This window comes from Pinus tabuliformis, chromosome 1_1 (assembly GCF_031772625.1).
Source record: "Pinus tabuliformis cultivar Carrire ecotype Pingquan chromosome 1_1, CPIR1, whole genome shotgun sequence".
NCBI lineage: Eukaryota > Viridiplantae > Streptophyta > Pinopsida > Pinales > Pinaceae > Pinus > Pinus tabuliformis.
The window spans coordinates 814,947,075-814,963,413 of record NC_142297.1 but is presented as its reverse complement, the minus strand read 5'-3'; positions in this window follow the sequence as shown (position 1 = coordinate 814,963,413).

Below are 16,339 nucleotides of genomic sequence, written 5' to 3'. Positions count from 1 at the left end.
ATTTTCCCATAATGCTTAACAAACATGTGATAATACCCTATCAACCCAAGAAATACTCGAATATGTCTTAATATTGTGGGGATTTTCCCTTCATTTATGGCTTTGATATCCATAAAGCACCATAAATGGGGTCATTTTTGTTGCAGTATGGAGGGAAGCGCTATACCACAATTCTGTTAGAGGTAGCCACTTGACCCATTGTGTTTATTTATCAAATACAAAGCAATGAGGATAACCTTCCAAACAATTTTTCACTATCTTATTTTTCACATTAGGTTGAGGATGATAAGATGAGCTATGAGCTAATTGAGTACCAATACAAGAAAATAATTATGTCGAAAAATTTCCTGTGAAAATGGGATTTGTAAAACTTACAATAATCTTAGGGTTTTCATGGAGCTTTTGAATAGTTTCCACAAATGTAGTAGTGATTGTACTGGATTTGAAAGGATGAGATGGTCCACAAAAGGGTGCATACTTGGTAATTCTATCAACTACCACCATGATGATGCTCTTTCCTTAATACTTGGGTAAACCTATCATAAAATCCATTAAGACTTCTTCCCAACGCTAACCTGGAATGGCTAATGGTTATAAAAGATGCAAGGTCTTAATTGTCTCAAATTTATTTTATTGACAAACAAAACATTTTGCCACAAATTTTTGAATATCATATTTAAGCCCATTCCATAAAAATTCCTTCTTGACCTTGTGGTAGGCTTTTAAAAATGTTGAATGGCCTCCTATAGGAAATATGTGTAATTCGAAAAGAACCTTTTATTTAGGTATGGATTTCCTACTTACATATAAGCGATATTTGTACCATAATGAATCATTTTTATAGATAAATGTATCAGATGCACTAGGATCTTACTGAAACTTTTGAATGATTGTCTAGACCTCTTCTTCATTCTTCCATTCATCCCTTCTTGAGAGTGCATTTGCAACAACATTTTTCTTCCCTTTTTTGTAGATGATTTCAAATTCATAACACAACATCATTGTCACCCATTTTGGTTATCTTTTGAAGGTAATATTTGTTCCAAGTAGTATTTAAGACTATCATGATATTTTTTTACCTTGAAGTGTATTTCTGTTAGGTAAGGCCTTAGTTTCTTTTGGAGTCCAAAAAAATGCATCTTTCTTTAGGAATGTTGTTAGTGGTGTTGTTATTTTCCCATAATTCTTAACAAACTTGTGATAAAGCCCTTTCAACCCAAGAAATCCTCGAATATACCTTAAGGTTGTGGGGATTTTCCATTCATTTATGGATTTAATTTTTTCATTGTCTACCTTAACACCCTCACCAGATACAATATGACCCAAATATTCCACTTTATGTACCCCAAAGAAACACTTGGAGGGTTTTTCATTCAATTGTTTCTCCTCCAATAGTTTGAGCACACTGTGAACATGTTAAAGATGATCTTTCCAAGACTTGTAGATTAGTATATCATCAAAAAATACTAACACAAATTTTCTAAGGAAGGGTTTGGAAATTGAATTCATGAAACCTTGAAATGTGGAAGCTGCATTAGTAATACCAAAAGGCATGACAAAAAATTCATAATGAGCTTCATGAATTATGAATTTTGTTTTCAGAATGTCTTATGTCGTCATTCTAAATTGATGATAACTTGGGGAAGTAAATTGCTCCTTGTAGTTCATCCAACAATCCATCAATGGAAACAATGGGGAATTTATCTTTAATAGTGAGCTTATCAAGTTCTCTATAATACAAACACATATGCCATGATCCATCATTCTTGTGCATCAATACTACTAGAGAAGAGAAGGAACCTTGGCTAGGTTTATTTATACATGCGTCTAGCATTTCTAAAACCATACATTCAATTTCACTCTTCTGGGCATAAAGATATATGTAAGGATTAATGTTTTGAGGAACACTTTCGAGAATCAAGTGAATAACATGATCATGATCGCAAATAGGTGGGAGACCTTTGGGTGTCTCAAATACCTTGGAATGATTGTCAATCACTCTTTTGGGATCTAGAGAAATGGATGACTTAGATGTTTGAACATCTATTGATATTAATCGTGAAATTACTCCTCGTTGTTCCTTCATCAAATGCTTTGTCATGCCATTACTGCTAATTATTTTCCCAAGTTTCCCTGTGATACCCCTTAATTCAATTTACCTCCTTCCGAGAAAAATTTCAAGAAATGTTCTTGAAAATTAAAATATATCCTCCCCAAATATTGTAACCATCGGACTCCTAGTACAACATCAACACCACCCATTAGAATGGAAAGCATTGGACTATTCAATACATATAACCCCATGATTATATTGATATTATGGCACTTCCCTAAGAAATTTATAGTTCCTCCATTTGAAACCATCACTTGACATCCAGGTGTTGGATGTATAAAGCAATTCAACTCCTTCACTGTCGTAAAATTAATAAAATTATGGGTAATCCTGAATCAATCAACACTATTACCATTTTTTTCTTGATATATCCTTCTATCTTGAGAGTTTGAGTGGTAATTATCGCCAATGCATTACAAGATATGGTCAGATTCATTTCTTCTTTTTAAGCCTTTTGGGTTGGTTCCTGGTGTATATATTCTTCATTTTATTTCTTGTTCCTTTTCTTCCTCCTCTTCACAATCTATGAAAATTAATCTCTTCTTAGCACACTTATGACCTTTAGTGTATTTTTTATCATAATTGTAACAAATCCATTTTGCATAGATTGTGGTGTCAACCTTGTAGGTTGTGGAAGGCTAAGAGCAACACTACTTCCATATTTATATCTGTGAGTGGTATACCTCCTTGTTGCAATAAATTTTCTTTCAACTTTTCTTGTCACCGTGAATGCATTCTCCAATGACTTAGGTTCCCAAAGTCAAACCTCATGTTGGATGTTATCCTTTAAAGTCCCTATGAAGGCATCAATCAGATGCTCCTTCGGAATATCAGTTACCTTATTATGAAACCAACTCACAAAATGATAGAAAAGATAGATCAACGCCTTAGAATTCAACCTCTTCGAGGGCGCAACCTCCTTTACATTACATAAATGAACAATTCTTCGATGATTCAAATGACGAAACCTCCTTTCTATATATAGGAGTCTAAGGAGTACAATATAACCTAGGTGACCTAACAATAATAATATAAAGCCACAAAAATAACAATAGAGGGATTCTATGGGGCACAGTAATAACAATATGGGGACAATAGGGGCACAACAATATTAATAAGGGATACAGCTACAATAGTAATGTGGTAATCACTAGTATTATAGGGACCCAACATGCCCCTCTCCTTCAAAAAAATGTTGTCCTTAACGCTTGAATAGTTATGGATGCTTCTGTATAAAATTCTCATCCTCCCATGTGGAATCTTCAGTGGATAAGTTCTTCCACTTGATAAGATACTCCGAAATTGATTGATTTCGTAGCTGTCAAGTTCTTGTTTCTGTGACTGCTTCCAGTTCCAATATAATTTTTCCTTCATAGTCAAGTTCTGGCAACATTGTTTGAACTAGGAGCTGGAAGCTCCAATTTGTATGCCATAGTACCAATCTTTTGCAACACCTTGTACGGACCATAATACTTTGGTGATAATTTATTATCTTTCTTAGCTTGCTTGAGGGACATTTGCTTATATGGTTGTAGCTGTAGGAATACCTAATCACCTACATCAAAACTTCTTTTGCTGCGATGTTGATCTGCCTATTGTTTCATTCGATACTATGCCAACATGAGGTTATCCTTTAAGATTTGGAGGACTTGTTGTTGATGTTCAATGTGATGTTCCACTACTTGAACTTTAGAAATTTTTCTTAAATATGATGTGATGGATGGTGGCTGATATCCATAAAGTGCCATAAATGGGGTCATTTTTGTTGTTGTATGGAAGGACGTGTTATACCACCATTCAGCTAGAGGCAACCATTTGACCCATTGTGTCTGTTTATCAGATACAAAGCAACGAAGATATCCTTCCAAACATTTGCTTACTATCTCAGTTTTCCCATCAGATTGAGGATGATAATATGAGCTATGAGCTAACTAGGCACCAAGGCAAGAAAATAATTTTGTCCAAAAATTTCCAGTAAAAATGGGATCTCTGTCACTAACAATAATCTTTGGGTTTCCATATAGCTTTTGAATTGTTTCCATAAATGCAGTAGAAATTGTACTGGCTTTAAATGGATAAGATAATGCACAAAAGTGTGCATACTTGGTAAGTCTATCAACTACCACCATGATGACACTCTTTCCCTTAGACTTGGGTAAACCTGTGATAAAATCCATTGAAACCTCCTCCCAACGTTGGCTTGGAATCGATAAAGGTTGTAATAGACCCGGTGTCTTAATTGTTTCAACTTTATTTTGTTGGAAAACCAAACATTTCGTCACAAACTTTTGAATATCTGATTTGAGGCCATCCCAAAAAAATTCCTTCTTAACCCTATGGTAAGTTTTTAAAAATCCTGAGTGCCCTCCTAAGGGAGAAGTGTGCAATTCCATAAGAATATTTTGTTTTAGTTGGGAATTCTTACAGAGATATAAGTGATCTTTGTACCATAACGAATCATTTTTCCAGCTAAATGTATCAGATGTACTAGAATCTTGTTGTAACTTTTGAATAAGTGCCCACACTTCTTCGTCATTCTGCCATTTCTCCCTTGCTTCGTTTATCCAATCTGGTTGGATAATAGAAATGACACACAACAATGCTTCCACATCCTCATCCTTTCTTGAGAGTGCATCTGCCACCACATTTTTCTTCCCTTTTTTGTAGATGATTTCAAATTCATAACCCAACATCTTTGTGACCCACTTTTGTTGCTCTTCAGAGGATAATCTTTGTTCTAAAAAGTATTTAAGGCTATCATGATCCGTTTTTACCTTGAAGTGTCTTCCCATTAGGTAGGGTCAACATTTCTTAAGTGCATGGAGTATTGCCAACATTTCGTTCTCATAAATAGCTTTGTGTAAAAACTTTCCCTTGATTGGACGACTTCCAAAAGCAATGGGTCTTTCATCTTGCATTAAAACAAAACCAATTCCATTTCCTGAAGCATCACATTCCACAATAAAGGTTTTTGTGAAGTCCGGTGTAGCTAAGACCGGTGCTTGGCACATTGCCTCTTTAAGATGTTCGAAGGCCTTTGTTGCTTCTAGAGTCCATGAAAATGCATCTTTCTTCAATAATGTTGTTAGAGGTGTTGCTATTCTCCCATAATTCTTAAAAAACTTGCGATAATACCCTGTCAACCCGAGAAATCCTCGTAGATGCTTTATGGATGTGCGGGTTTTCCATTCCTTAATGGCTTTAATTTTGCTAGGGCTTACCTTAACTCCTTCATGAGATACAATATGACCCAGATATTCCACCTCTTGTACTCCAAAGAAACATTTGGATCTTTTTTCATATAATTGTTTCTCCTCCAATAGTTGTAGCACCTTGTCAACATGTTCAACATGATCCTTCCAAGACTTGTTGTAGATTAGTATATCATCAAAAAATACTAACACAAATTTTCTAAGGAATGGTTTGAAAATGGAATTCATCAAACCTTGAAATGTTGAAGGTGCATTGGTAAGGCCAAAAGGCATGACCAAAAATTCATAATGACCCTCATGAGTTATAAATGATGTTTTTGGAATGTCTTCAGTCTTCATTCTGATTTGATGATATCCTGAACGAAGATCCAACTTGGTGAAGTAAATTGATCCATGTAATTCATCCAGTAATTCATCAATGACAGAAATGGGAAACTTATCTTTAATAGTGAGCTTGTTGAGCTCCCTATAATCTAGATACATGCACCATGATCCATCCTTCTCGTGCACCAATACTACTGGAGCAGAGAAAGAACTTTGATTTAGTTGAATTATACCAGCCTCTAGCATTTCTGCATCCATACGTTCAATTTCACTCTTTTGGGCATAAGGATATCTATACAGCCTGATGTTTGGAGGAACACTTCCTAGAATCAAATGAATAGCATGATCATGATCATGAATAGGTGGGAGACCTTTGGGAGTCTCAAATACCTTGGAATGATTGTCCAAGACTTTTTGGAGAACTGGAGAAATAGATGGTTCCAATGTGGAAACATCTAGCGAACATAATTGTGCAATTACACCTCTTTGTTCCTTTTTTAGAAGCTTTGTCATACCGTTAGAGTTGATTATCTTTCTCGGTTTCCCCGCAATACCCCTTAATTCCGCTTCCTTTACTTCCACAGAAAATTTCATGAAAAGTTCTTGAAAATTAAAAGATATTGTACCCAAGGATTGTAGCCATTGGACTCCTAGTACAACATCAGCACCTCCCATTGGAATGGAAAGCATTGGGCTAGTCAATACATATTCTCCCATGGATAGCTTGATATTATGGCACTTTCCAGAGCAATTTATTGTTCCTCCATTTGCAACCATCACTTGACACTCTGTTGCTGGATATAAGAAGAAATTCAATTCTTTTGCTACCTTACAATGAATAAAATTGTGGGTACTTCCTCAATCAATCAACACTATTACCTTTTTCTTCTTGATTTGTCCTTCTATCTTGATGGTTTGAAGAGTGGTAATTCCTACCAATGCATTACAAGAGATGGTCGGATTCATTTCGTATTTATCTAGGCTTTGTTCCTGGAGTCTATCCTCTTCTTTTGACATTTCTTGCTCCTTTTCTTCTTCCTCTTCACAATCTATGTAGAATAATATCTTCTCAGCACACTTATGACCTTTAGCATATTTGCTATCACAACTGTAACAAAGCCCTTTTGCTCTTTTTTCTTCCAATTGTTGTGGTGTCAACCTTATAGGTTGTGGAAGACTAGGGGCAACAACACTTCCATCTTTATAGTTGTGAGTGGTATGCTTCTTGGTTGCCATAATTTTTCTTTCCATTTTTCTTGCTAACCTGAATGCCTTCTCTAATGAATCAGGTTCCCAAAGGCAAACATCATGTTGGATATTATCCTTTAAATTCCCTATGAACACATCAATCTTATGCTCCTCTAGAATATTTTTTACCCTTATGTTCAATTTTTGGAACTCCTCAATGTGCTCCATTATTGAACCCTTTTGTTTGAGACTTATCAATTGGCTAAAAAAAGTGTTTCTTTTTGTATCCTCATAATGTGTTGTCAATTCTTCCATAAAAATTGCCCAAGTGATAATTTTTTTACGAGAGCAAAGCCATTGATACTATACAAATTGATTTGGTTCCAAATATAAAGTTGCAATACGTACCTTTTGTGTGTTTTGCACATTATTGAGATCGAAAAATTGCTCCATTTGTAATATCCATGTTGTGGGATCCTTGCCATCAAACTTCCTCATATCGATTTTTGGAATATGGTGGGTCTTTGATCCCACATTAGAGTCTATGAAATCATGATTAACAGTTCTTTTGTTCGCATCATAAGTTTCCTTTACTACCTTTTCACCATTAGTAAGTATTTCTTGTAGAAAATTTGTCAAATCTGTCTTCAAATCTGCCATGTCTGTCTTCAAATCTGTCTTCAAATCTATCTTCAAATTGTCCATCTTAGCTTACATGCCCTTTATCTTAGATTGCACGCCATTTATCTTAGCTTCTGTTAGCTTTTGTGAGAGTGACATTTGTTGCACTTGGTCTTGTAATTTTGATATATCATGTAGCATTTCTTCCTCTTCTTCATGAGTCATGCTAGAGCTCTCAGGTTGCTTACTAGGTGTTTGCATTTTCTTTCCTCAGGGCATCAGTTACCGATAATAATGCTCTACTATGCCCTTTGAATTCCTTCAAAATAAATTTTCAAAGCAAGCTTAAGCAAAAATTTAAAAAAATCTACACACCTTTTTTCACTTTGCAGGAGCTCCATATTTCCTCTAATATATCTCTGTACTTTCCAATCATCCAGTTCTGAAATTACGACCTGTAGTATCCCTCTGTGTCTTCTTTCCAATGCCACCAATCTGATCCAAATTGGATTCTCCAAGGAAGAGTTATGTGAAATCTCCCACAGTGACTTGATTATAGACTAGTTCAGTAGAGTGAACTTGTACAACGTGACACAAGTCACTGTTTCTACCTCTGGCTTTGAAAAATATCTACAAGAAACTATAGTCTGTCCTCTTTCTGTACCTTCTTACGAAATTTCAATCTGATGCTCAGAGAGAAAGTTATGACGATTTTCCCCAGGTCACCTGTTTGGAATGTAATTTAGGAGTCTGCAAAAAGACCAACTTCCTCAGATCATATCTCCACAGATATAGTGCGAAAAGCTCTAAAATTCGAACTCGAGGTTTAGAGCGATGTCTTCTCAAATGGGTTTTTTGTTTAGCTTCTAGAACATCACATAAAAAAAGTTATAGCGAAAATTCTACGATGACCTATTTGGAGCAGCAAAACCCTAGAATCCAAAGTTGTGATACCAAATGTTATGAAACCAGCTCACAAAAAGATAGAAAAGATAGATCAACGCCTTAGAATTTAGCCTCTTTGAGGGGGTAGCCTCCTTTAAATTACATAAATGAACAATTCTTTGATGATTCAAATGACAAAACCTCCTTTCTATATATATGAGTCTAAGGAGTACAATATAACCCAGCCGACCTAACAATAATAATATAAAGCCACAAAAATAACAATAGAGGGATTCTATGGGGCACAGTAATAACAATATGGGGACAATAGGGGAACAACAATGTTAATAAGGGATACAACTACAATAGTAATGGGGTAATCACTAGTATTATAGGGACCCAACATACCTTGATATGTAATCTTTGGAAGTCCTCAATGTGCTCCCCAACTGAACCCTTTTGATTGTTAGTTATGATTTGGATAAAGAAGGAATTTCTCTTTGCATCCTCATAATGTGCTATAAATTCCTTCGTAAAATTTTTCCAAGTGATTAGTTGTTTATGAGAAAAAAGTCATCGATACCATACTAATTGATTAGTTTCTAAATGTAAATATGCAATGCATACATTATGTGTGTGTTGCACATCGTGTAGATTATAGAACTGTTGCATCTATAGTATCCATGTTATTACATCCTTACCATAGAAATTCCTCATATCGATCTTTGGAATATGGTTGGACTTCAACCCAAAGTTAGAGTCTATTAAATCATGATTCACATTCATTTTGTTCTGATCATGAGTTTCATGGAATATCTTGTCACCATTAGGAAGCATGTCTTGTAGCAACTTTGTCAAACCTTCCTCCAAACCATCCATTTCTTCTTTCAAACCATCCTTCAAACCTTCCACGTCCTTTTTCATTTATGTTTTTAAAACATATTTCAAACCTTCAATTGTTTCTTTCAAACCATTCTTCAAACCATCCATCTTAGCTTTGAGTTAATTTTTTGTTACTCTTTGCGAGAGTGAAATTTGTTGCACTTGGTTTGTAATTTTGATATATCATTTTACATTTCTTCATCTTCTTCATGTGTCATAGTAGATCTTTATGTTGCCTTACTGGGTGTATCCATTTTATTGTTTTGAGGCATTTTGGAACTAAATAATTATATCTACTCTTACCTATCTCCTTTTAATCACTTCAAAACGATTTTTCAAATAAATTTTATGCAAATTTAAAAAAATACACACCTTTTTCTTTCTTTTTGGAGATTGTACTTGAAACAATTGTATCTCTATAATTTTGGCCTCCCAAGGTCCTAAATTGCGTCATGCGGTATCCCTTTGTGTCTTCTTTCCAACACCACCAGTAAGTTCGATATTGGATTCTTCAAAATAAATTTATGTCAATTTTCCCATGATGTCTTGATTATGGACTAGTTCAGTAGATCAAACTTGTATGGGATGCCATGTGCCACTATTTTAACCTTCAACCCCAAAAGTCATAACTAAGAAACTACAATCCATTATATTTCAATAGCCTTTTATGAAATTAAAGAATGATGCTCGAAGATAATGTTATGATGATTTTCCTCGGAACATGTAGGTTTTAACCCCCTATAGAAGTTACCTGGATATGAATTTTAAAAATAGAAAATAAGCAATGGCAAGAACATAACACATAAGAAAATATACACAGAGATTTTCCCCTAGATCCCAAAACCAGGGCTACTAGATTGATTTTTCATTACGTTCCTTTCAATGTTACAATACATATAGATACATGCCGAGGTATCCATAAACCCCAATCCATTAACCATGGATTAGAACATAATCATAGTTCCCTTGACCAGATCTACAAAATACCATGGACCGAAAACCATCGCTCCCAAAAGCATGTGCAAAATCCATGCACAAAACCATAGGTAAGTCCACCCACCTAATATAGGGTAAAAAAAAAAAAATTCGCCAGGCACTACCCCAGACCTCGTAGAGGGGGGCTACCACCCCCTCTAACACCCAACTTAACTATTGGGCCTAGTCATGGAAAGAATATAACAAAACCCAACATAATACTTGTTTGATAATGAATTCTGGAGCATGTGGAAACCCTAACTTCTTCAAACCATATCTTGGAAAATATAGTGCATCAATGTCTAAAATTGCATCTAGATGTTCATCAATATTTCTCCTCCATGTGGTAGTTATCTCAGCTTCAAAATCCTCGTAGAATATATATATATATATATATATATATATATATATATATATATATATATATATAGACAGAGAGAGAGATAGAGAGAGAGAGAGCGACAATGCCATGATGACATGTATGAAGTAGTGAAACCATATGATCCAGAGCTTTGATACCAAATGCTATGCAATGAGATCATAAAAACAGGATAAAAGATAGATCAACGACTTGTCAATAAACCTCTTCGAGGGGAAAGCCTCTATTTACATCACATAAATGAACAATTCTTGAATAAAGCACATGACAATAACTCATTGCTCTATATAAGAGTGTAAAGGGTCAAAATATAATTAGGGCCTACATAAAAATAATTATGTTATGGCTCAACAATAACAATAGTGGGTTTCTATGGGACATAACAATAACCATATGGAAGCTAAACTAGTATTATAGGAACCTAAGAAATAGAGATCTTATTCCATGAATATGTGTTTTCTAATTTAAGGTATAGGAAAATTTTGTAATTTCTTTAATGTTTAATATTGAGTTGATATGTAACATTTAAAAAAAATAATAATAACAAAAAATATTCAGTGTATGTATAGAAAAAAAAAAAAAGAATATACTATGGATATATGTTTTCTACTTTCGAATATGAAAGGCATGTAATAACATGATAATGTGGAGAGTGTGAATTATAAATAAAATATGCCAATATCAACTATGTATATATTATATAAAACAAGTGAAAAAAAAAAATATCTTACGGTTAAATTTTTTTATCAGTTTGTTTCCAAAAACAAGCATAGGTCCATCTTAAATTTAGATATACCAAGTTCCCATGGAATCAAGTCTCTGGAGGTGCAAACCTTTTCTCAAGTTTTACACTCAAAAAGAGGTTTGCATCTTAAGAGATTTGATCCCTCTAGGGGCTTAGTAGATCAAGAGTTAAGAGGGATTCTAACTTTTATTAATTTATGATAATGAAAATTGTAAAATTTGCAGGTCTTTAAAACATATATAAAATTTATTCATGTTAATAATTTTTAAATTTGTTATATTTTTTTATTAGTTTTTGCTATTAAAATGTGTAAAATTTGTAACCATTTAAAATATGGAAAACCAAGTTTGGGGTGTTAGTGATGCATGGGAAGATAATAGACAACTAGAAAGGGAAGTATGTACATGTACATGGGAAAGAGAGGAGAGGGTAGGATGATACAATCCATCTTAGTTCATCCCAAAACATCATGACCCTCCATCACTTGATTCCCAAGCTATTAATAATGTGAGAAGTCAATATTCACACATTAAATCAAGTAATTATGGAAGTAATAAGGTTCAAAGATTGATTTATTATATATCAAGAATGTAGAATATAGCTTCGAAATTTTAGTGGCAATGTGGTAAACATTGGCTATCTAAATTGATGTCAGTATTTACAACCATGGAGGTATGCCAAAGAGGAGAGGGGTTATAGTTTGTATTGATAATATATATTTTGATCTAACTTTGTACATTCAAAGCGGAAAAATTGGAGAAATTGGTTTGAAAGACCCATTTTAAGGGCAAGTCCTAATTGGGTGATTTATGATTAAAAACATTCAAGGCTAATTTTAAGCATGTAATGACACCTTTTGTAATAAAAAATTTCTAACAATAGATCTCAACTCCTCATAGTCATTCTATATATTAAAAAAATTCCAACACCAAGGAAATTACCTCAATCAAAATTCACATGTAGAAGTTATACCCCTTGTAAATTTACCTATCCTATTAACCATCTATCTCTATAATGATTTCAACTTTCTATACAAATCCTCTTCGTCCATATCAAAATGGGAATGGAGAGGAGGCATGCTCATCTTTATCTTGTCCATTGAACCCTCACCCATTGACATAAGGCTTAAAACCTTCGTAGATATAACCATTGTTACCTTCATCTTGTGATTCCCTTACAAACACCGTAACAAAAGCTTTCTTATTCTGACTAATCGTGTGCACTGCACCCACAACGTTAACTTCACATTGAAAGTAGCCATTGTTACCTTCATCTTGCCATTCCTTTACATAGACTAGAATAAAGTCGAGGATTTCTTATTCTAACTAATATTTTGCACTACAACAACATCCTTAACTTCACATTGAAATTATTTTATATTGCTCTTGTTATTCTTATGATTTTGAAAAATGTTCAGGTGCCAATGGCATGATGCCAACCCATTTTCCTTCACTAGCTGCCAGTGATCAAAGCCGAGTAATTACCTGAAATCCTCACATATGAGGACTTTGGTGACTAGAAACATGGGATGTTGATCACCACTTATCAATAGCGCAAGCAGGTGTAGTATTTCTTATTAATGCCAAATTATAAGAAAACATAATCATAACCCTTCCATATTTTTGAAGCTATGCCGAAAATCGTGATATGCTTGGGAAATGCTTTCATCACACTAGATCCTATCACCCTCCAGTGTTTTTATTCTTCATTGGCCTGTATTCAACAAGGAAAAAATATCACTGTACACAACTAGGATTTGGGATCCCCTTTTGTTCTTCAGAGGATCCTTGGCTACTCTCACACAATTCATACACAACGTTCATACACTGAACAAATCAATGTTGGAGCCCATCTACATTCATCTCAAGGACATAGGATCCATCTTGATCTCTATTGGTAGATCATTGGACATGTAGACTCCTCCAAATATATCTTCCAAGAGCAGTTCACTTTACACGGTCATCTTTTCGAGCAACTTCTACGATGTCCTCCAACTTCATTTTCTCTATTTTTAAACTAGTATAGATAATTGTAATGGGCTCAGGTGAACAAGGATGGATCCTTCCCTTTACGCCCACGGTCGCCTTATGCATATTGACAAGAACCAACGACCCAATTTAAGTTCATTTGTTGTGAGTAATAACAATGATTTCCGAATCTAAATAGAAAATTTAAACCATGAGCAATTTAAAGAATTGACAGTTCTCTATGTCCCTCTTACCAATAGATAATTCTATTGACAACCCATGTCATTTTTAAACAGTTCTATTCACTACCCATCTCATTTTTAGATCTTGTTAGATCGGTGCTTAACACCTAAATCCATAAGGTTTCACTTTTCTATTTGCTTCATCCTTATAAAGATGTGGTTGCTCCAATGCACAAAGCATACTACTCCTTGCAAGTAATCAATGATCTAGCGACCCAACATTTTATTAAAAAAGAAAATAACTAGCATTTGCCCCACATGTTGCAAAGGAAACGCCGTAAGGCAATGGCATAAGAAATAATATCATAGAAGAAAAATGTCAAAATTTGAGGAATGAAATAATTCAAGTCAAATCTGGCAATAAAGAGGAGGCAGCAATGATAAGAACTGACTTGGATCGAAAAATGCAATGAAGTGCTGAAAAGCTAAAACAACAATCAAATCTGAAGAAGTAGGCAGAGTTGGGTTCGGTATTTGTTATTTTGTGGGATGCTGCAAAGATGAATATTTATCACATTTTTAGTTCTCAATTTTGGATTCATTATAGAGTGTACAAGATGTCTACAATGCTCCTGATCGGATTCTGAAGAAGAGATGTTGGGAATTGCTGGAAGCGTTTCAATCCGTTTGGAGGAAGAAAAATGGTTGTTGATAGAGATTTCAATGCAACTCTTATACATTCAGAGAAAAGCAGAGGGTTAGGATTCAATTCGGCCAACCTAGAGATTGTGGACTTTGTTTCAACTGGTTGTCTTTGGCATCCAACTCCAACGAGGGATCGCTTCACTCGGACTGATTGAAAGGTGGAGAGGAATCACAATGCAGAAGGGACTGAGAGATTTCTTGCAAATTCCCAGTGATTTCCAGGTAACTTTTGTTTTGAATCCTAATCCCCAAGAATTCCAAATCTAAGCATAGACTGGTATTAGGAAATTTGGGTACATCTAGCTTGCAAATTTTTGCCTTTGATATTTGTAAACATTTAGATATCTCATCCTAACTTCAAAGACAAACTAGAGGAATGGTGGAATAAACATATTCAGTTTGGATAAAAGAATGTTTGCCATGGCCCAAAGACTTAAAACTTTGAAGGACAAAATGAGTCATTTAAATAGAGAAGCTTCTAGTGGCATTTTTAAGAATAAAGAAGCCATAGGAAAAAATATGGATGAATTGAAAACAGACATTCAGGCTAAGGATTGTCAAAGGACCTTCTCAAAGGCTCGATTCTGAGGACCTTAACAAAGTTGACAGTTCACAGACAGGAGCAGATTCTCTCAAAATATAAATATAGGGTAACTCTAGTTGAGGAAAGGTGACAAGAACACTCAATTTTTTCATAATGTGATTATCCAAAATTATTATAAATTTTCTTTTATTAATCAAATAATAAAATAATATAAAAAAATATATAATTAAATTTTTAAAAATTAATATTAATTTAAAATCTAAAAAATCCAAAAATGGTGTAAACTATATTTTATAATCTTTTGTTTTTATTATCCAATATTATTAAAAAAATTCTTTTATTATTAAAATAATATGATAATATACAAAAACAACCATATAATTAAATTTTGGAAAAAATAATATTAATTTAAAGTTAAAATATAAAAAATATTTAATTAATAATGTTAATTGAAAACACTTTAATTTTGTATTTAATGTCTCTTACTACTTAAAGCTAGTGATATGGAAAGTCACACTTGTTTTCCCTTGGTGAGTCCCTTTTATTTATGACTTAGTAAAGATTGAGAAATATAAGCATGGATTTTAAATTAACCATTTAATAAATGTGAACAATTATAAAAATATATTTATAAAAAGTCATTTATCTAGTCAATGAAATATATTTAAAAAAAATCAGTATATTAGTTATAAAAATTAAATCTAAATTACCCTAGTTTAAGTGATGGGCAAGGTTTCTATTATAGCAATGAATTATATTGAATGCTTTGCACCATTGTTACTCTGGAGAACACACCGTGATTTATTTGCGGAGAGCCATTGGCTCACAAATATATACAAGCAGACCAGAAAAACACAAACTGAAGCCGTGAAGAGTTTATGACCAAGAGGAAAAAAATAGTTGCCAAAATCGGTATGGAAGGCCTGGGATTGAATTTATCTGGTCACTCTGAATTAGATACATAAAAGTCATTAAGGTATGGAGACACACTGTATCTTCTTCTAAGATCTGAACTACTTGGTTTATTGTTGGACGTTCTTTAGGATTGGAAGTTATGTACCTCACAATGATTTGTAGAACCGCCTATACAACCACAATCGCAACGCGTATCAACAATTTCTTCCAGCGTATTTTTCCTCAAATAGTGTGTTCACCTGCATTTGGAATGGGGATATACTCAATTAGAAATGCAGTTGTCTAATCATGATGGTGAAGCTAAAGCTAGTAGTCAAAAATTGCATACTGGGCATTTTAAATCACAACAAGTTCTTAGATTACTAAGACTTTAAAATTAAATTTTCATGGTATCTATGACTTTAAAATTAAATTATCATTTTATTTATAAAATGATAAAATACAACATAAATTACGCATCCAACAACATTCAAACCTTTCATTACAAATTATTGGCATGTTGGCCATTTTGCCACTAAGCAACTCTAACAGAACAACTCCAAAGTTGTATACATCAGATTCCTCTTTTGCTCACCCACTTTGTAGATACTCTCTCAATTGAGAGTCATTGGATAAAAATATATGACTACCTTTGGTGATATAGAATCTCTAAATCCTAAAAAGGGGTAGAACTAAAGGAAATCGGTACTTAGTGCCAAGCAG